Source organism: Zingiber officinale, chromosome 2B, assembly GCF_018446385.1.
Source record: "Zingiber officinale cultivar Zhangliang chromosome 2B, Zo_v1.1, whole genome shotgun sequence".
NCBI lineage: Eukaryota > Viridiplantae > Streptophyta > Magnoliopsida > Zingiberales > Zingiberaceae > Zingiber > Zingiber officinale.
The window spans coordinates 3,090,993-3,097,135 of NC_055989.1; the positions used below are offsets into that span (position 1 = coordinate 3,090,993).

Genomic DNA, 6,143 nt, shown 5'->3' on the forward strand with positions numbered 1-6,143 from the left:
AGTGGACGGGATGCTGTCGGAGTACACCTATCCTCCTACCCCAAATCATAGATGGGGGAGCGCAATGCTCTCAACTCCCGGTACACGATGACGGGGAGGAATCCCTGCCGGATAACACGTTGTGTCACACTACCCATGAGCGGACCAACGGTGCCTAACAGAGTCCCTGCTGCAACACACTCTGCCTAAATCGACCACTAACCCATGAGTGGTGGTGTGTGTAGATCCATATAACTGGCGATGTGCTCAACAATAATGGAGCGGACTATCACACAGCATGCAATCATGCAAATGATGCATGGCAATAACCATATAAACATCCTGACCTAATCCATATATATAGAAAAGTGCACCCTAGGTCAACGAATCATATCGAATCAAAGGTACACAGAAGGTATAAAAACCTAGGTCCTGAACATGGTGAAACATGGTATATCACTACCCCTATAAGCATGTATAGACAGGTAAAATATACATGGGATGCAAAACAAATCAATCAATCAAACATGTATCAAGATTTGGGTAGTGATTAACCGAAACAGATAAGAAACACAATTGATGCAATATGTTAATTTCATTACTAAGCATATCAAAGACAAAAAGTCAAAAGTACCCGCCTCCAATCGAAATGGTCCAAATCTGACTCCGAGATACTCGTCTCGCGTCAAAGTCCTGTGTCACCAATGTATACATTTTTATTTAGCTAAAAATTTAAATGAATAGCTAAATAAAATCCTTAATAACAATTTAGGACAAAACCCTAAACTATAAACCTCAACCTACCTAAACAAAGTCTAACGATAAATTAGGGTTAATTACATAATCCCTAATCCACCATTAGATCAAGAATCCAAACTTAATTCCATTTACACATGATTAATCATCTATATAATCAATCACCTAATTCCATTTATACAAATCATGAAAACTACATCACACCTAATTCAAATACATAAACAATTATGTATGTACCAATTCCTTCCTAAATCAACATGTATCATAATCATGTTCCTTACCTAGATTCACATGATCATCTAACCAAATCCTCCAATTCGGAACATGATCTACAATAAATATTCAAATACACCTAATCCTTACCTTAATTCTGCCGCTGTTGGAACTCAAGGGTTGCTGTTGGACAAAGTACTGTTGGAAGACCCTCCTCACTGCCCGGATCAAAAGAATATCATAAATCAACCTAAAAATCCATTCACAACTTCAATCCAGCCACAAAAAGAAATGTTTTTCCCTTACCCTTCTCTGGATTTGGTGAAAGTCTAGAATCCTTTGGCATGGCAGAAGACAATCGGCTGGAGACCCCACACAGACGGCGGCTGAGGAACTAGGGCAGAGGAAAGGTCGGCATCAGTAGATGTCGGCGGTGCTAGAGTGACGGCGAGAAGACATCGGCGGTGAGCGGCACACAGTGGCGACAGTGCACAACAAATCAGAAGAGGGCGAAGGGCTTAACCGACGGTGGCTCGCGCTGGAGTTTGTCTAGGGCAGAGGAAGAGAGGGGTTCGGCTCGGGCAGGCGGTCGGGCGGCGCCGGGTGGCTAGGGCACCGAGGGGTGCTGCTCGGGAGGAAGAAAAGGAGAAGAAGAAAGTGGCCGATTGCGTCGCCGGCGGCTAGGGCTTCGGCAAGGGATCGGCTGCCGACGTTCGGGAAGAAGCAACCGCCAGCCGGCGGTTAGGGCCGAGAGGAGGAGAAGGCTCGGCGGCGTCGGGGAGAAAAGAGGGAACGGCGAGAATGAGAGGAAATAAAAGAAAATAAGATAATAAATAAGAAAAGGAAAAAGAGATAAATAAATAAATCTTTTCCTCTCTTAAATGGGTAGCCCAAACAGGCTTTCTCGGGGCCCCATTTTTATCCCCGTGAACTCGTCCGTACAAGCTCCGAAAAATTCCCGAAAAATGTCCAAAAATTCCGGAAAATTCCCTTATTAATATTCGTCTATTTTCGGTATTTTACAATGCTAGCCGACACACCGAATGTATGGCCTAAGTCCTGCACCATGAACTTAGGCGAAACATCCTTCCTGCTACTCCATCCCTCATACAGCATTGCATGCACTCACCGCATGCCATGGCTAGCCTTTTCTGTAAGCCTTGCTTGGCTAAATACTCAAACTCTACACGTCCAATCTTCACATTTATTCGCCACCGTCAAGTTGACCTCCTGCTAGACTTGTTCTTGTATAGCCCTTGCGCACTGTCGCAAATTCTGTCGTTGCTTAGCATGCCTTGCGCACATGCCCAATAAGCTGGATTAAAGGAGCAACGAGTCAATCCTCGTGCCTAGCCTTGGCAACGAGTTAAGGGGCTAACAGTAGTCCATTAATGAGTTTGTCGCTTGTTCTGTTGTTCATTAGCTAACTACTACAATGTTACAAGAGCCACGAGTTCACCATTAATTATAAGATTATTGATTATTGCTACGAACCGAACTGTGAATTGCCATGCTACTCACTAGCTCACCATGGTTGCTTAGCCACGAGTCTATTGGCCTCCTTGACATGAGTTTATCAATCGCTTGATCATCACGAGTTCAAGTGTGTTGAACTCATTAGCTTGCACATTTGGTGGTGTCTTTTTTTGGGACAAAAATTCAAAAGAGTCAAATGGACGCCTCATTTAATATAAACTATCCAAAATAGTATTACATTATTTGACCATTGAACCATATAGAAACTAGCTGTTGGTGCAATTAGCACCAATGATCAAACCTGAGTTTTGATGAATGACAAATAGATTAAAGTTAGATGGTATATTTGTCTAACCTTGTTACCCAGTGCGCAGGGTTGACAAACTTGATGGGTCTAAAGGATCGAAACACCAACTGAAGTCCAACTAAGTTGATAGCTGGCACGAAGTTCAAATTAGTTGAGATCTGGTAGAACAAAATCCAGTTAGGTTGACAACTGACTGAAGTCCAGGTTAGTTGAGATCTGGCAGAGGAAATCTAGTTGGATTGACAACTGGTTGAAGTTCAGATTGGTTGAGATCTGACAAGAAATCCTGGTCAGTCAAGGGACCTGACATCAAGAAAGTTTACGATTGGTAAGTTAGGTAAGCACTGGTGGAGAGTGATTCAGTGAGGACGAGTCCCACTTGGGAACGTTAGGCGCAGGTCCAATTTAGATCCATTTCAGAAACCAAAATTGAGATCATGACTAGATTTAGGTCTCGAGGACACGAGATCTAATTAACACTGCTATCTTATTGTGATAACTTTATTTTGTTTGTTAAATATTTTATTTCCTAAACTAACTCTTTTTTACAGAAAAGAAAAAGTAAAAAAGTGGTTCGGGCACCCGAAAGGGCTCCGGGCACCCGGAGTCTGGGTGCCCGGAGTTGCTCCAGGCACCCAAGTAAAGCTTGATGAGGAAGAACCTTGGGCGGGTGCTTGGCCTGGTACCCTGGTGGTCCAGATGTCCGGAGTTGCTCCAAGCGCCCGGACAAATGAAAATTCATCCAGAAGGTACGTTGGAGCATGAGGAGTGGTCAACCCACATCAACCGTTCAGGCACCCGAAGGGGGTCCAGGCGCCTGGACGTGGAGAAACTTCAGGGATGAAGTTTCGACGATAGCTCGCCACATTAGCATAGTCTAGGCGCCCAAGAGGGGATCTAGGTGCCTGGATGGGGCTATAAAAGCACTCTTCGACCAGCAATTTGAACACAACACTCACTATAACTTTCATACTCGCGCGCTACCCTAACTACTTCGAAAAGGTCTCCGAGATATTGAAAAGCAGCTCCGACAAGCTACGCTCAAGTATGCAATTTTGTATTGTCAATATAATCTAAATGCCTACATTGTACTTGGGTGGCGTTTGATTTAGAAGTTTGAGAATAAGGGAATGGATTCATTCCCAAACCTTGTATTTGATTGATAGGAATGGAACAAGATTTTAGAATGAAATCCAAAAACTTGGGTATGGATGAAATTCACCCTCTCCCTTGGATTTTGATAGAATGGGAATGAGAATTAAGTTTTGGACGAAAATACCCTTAGTATATTTGTTCAATTTTTTTTTCATTTCACTCACACTCCTTGTTATCTCTTATCATACTTTCTCTCTTCTCATTCTATCATCACACTTTCTCTCTCCTCATTCTCTTTCATCACACATTTTCTACCATTTTCTCCTTATATTCTCTTTCATCACACACTCTCTCTCATTATTTTCTCTCTCCTCAATCTCTCTTACCATACTCTCTCTCTCTATATATATTTTCTCTCATCATACTTTCTCTCTTTATTCTCTTCCATCACACTCTCTCTCCTCATTTTCTCTCATCACACTTTCCCTCTCTTCCTTTTTTCCCATCACACTTTCTCTCTCATCACATTTTCTCATCATGCTTTCTCTCCTCAATTTCTCATTTCTTTCATCAAACTTTCTCTCTCTTCATTTTTCCCATCACTCTTTCTCTCTCAGCACACTTTCTCTCTCATCATACTTTTTCTCTTCTCAATCTCTCCTATAACGCTCTCTCTCCTCACTTTCTCTCATTACACTTTCCCTCTCTTCATTTTTCCCATCACACTTTCTCTCTCATCATATGTTTCTCTCACATTCAACTTTCTCTTCCATCTAATTTTTTCTCTTATTTTACTCTAAGGGTAAAAAAGAAAATTTAAATTCATTCCGATTGAAAATATTCAACTAACCAAACATTATTTTTAAGAATGATATTCATGCTCATATTCATTCTCATTTCATAATATTATGATACTCATTCTCATTCCGATTCCTGGGAGAGAACCAAACGCCACCTTACTCTTGTAACAATTCCGTGATTATAGTGATTGTCCAACGAAAGCATTCAACGAGTATTGACTATAGAATTAGAGTCGTTGAAGGCTCCGAACTAAGTAAAACTACTTATTTTAACGTTTGTATTTTCATGATTCTTTTCTACTGTGTATTTTTTTGAATTTTGAAAAAACGATGAATATTATTCACCCACTCTCCTCCTCTAGCGTCTTTATGATCTAACACTAGCAACTAGCTTGTACTGTTATAGAAGCACTAACTTCTACAACAATCACTTTATATATTTTAATTTTAGAATAACATTTCAAGAAGTAAAACAAAATAATGAAGACTCCTACACTTACTATATTTCAAATGAACCAACAGTATAGAAATTAGTCGCTAACTTTTATAATGTGTAAAAACTAATTGTTAGTTTATACAGCAATGATTTTAAATAATTTTAATTTTGTTTCTATCAAGGATGATTTAATTAAAATAATATTTCAACAATTAAAATAAACGTGTAAATTTTATGGACATTCATTACATTTCAAATGGACATAATTTAATCATGATTTTGAAATGGACATAATTTAATCATGATTTTACTAATTTTATAGCTTAGAGTAATTATTTACTAGTTCTATATGCTTTTACATTTTATAACATAGTATTTACTAGTTCTACATGCTTTTACAACCGCATTGAATTTAGGATAGTAAATCATTTATGCCTGAAGAACAACTTACAACTGACTAGCCATTCCAATGGCTCGACTAAGTGCTCAAATCATTTATCCTTACGGGTCCTCTCTTCATTTTCAACCAGTTCAATTCAATATGATAAAATGTTTAAATATATATATAGATCCACGAACACGAATCTTGATGGATTTGAACCACCAACCTCTCGAGCCAGTCACAGGACAATGGATGACCGAGTGCTCTACCATTTTGAGCTAAAGATTCGGTGCAAAACGATGGTGTGTTATGTGAAAAAGTCATCCTTACACAAAGTTCTTTGGTAGGATGAAAATATAGAATCACTGTATACTCCCAACCTTGAAATTCAGAGCCACGGATACTAATGTGCAAGGTTAAGCAGTTTAAAAAACAATTTCCATAGAACTGTTAACATCTAAAAGGCGAAACGAAATAGATATATATATATATATCTCTCTAGGCAAGGCCACAGATGCTGTACAAGGTTCACCCAATTCTTATTTAAAATAGATTTGTAATTAATTGAAAATAGTATAAAATTTAGCAATTAAAAAACTATTTTTAATAGCAAATAAAATAAAAACGTCTAAGTCAACAAATCAAATATTACTACTCCCTAAAATAAAACGACCAAATAGGGTGCATAATCAGCAATTC

The 6,143-nt window shown here is 39.3% G+C and overlaps 1 long non-coding RNA gene across 1 annotated transcript; it reads right to left on the minus strand.

The window, feature by feature from the left end:
* Positions 1 to 616: 616 nt before the first annotated feature.
* On the minus strand, positions 617 to 1,748 carry LOC122048935. Its single transcript, XR_006130744.1, has 3 exons — positions 1,255 to 1,748; positions 1,099 to 1,166; positions 617 to 672 (listed from the first exon to the last, which is right to left on the minus strand). It is a non-coding gene; the product is annotated as an uncharacterized LOC122048935 (long non-coding RNA).
* Positions 1,749 to 6,143: the final 4,395 nt, after the last annotated feature.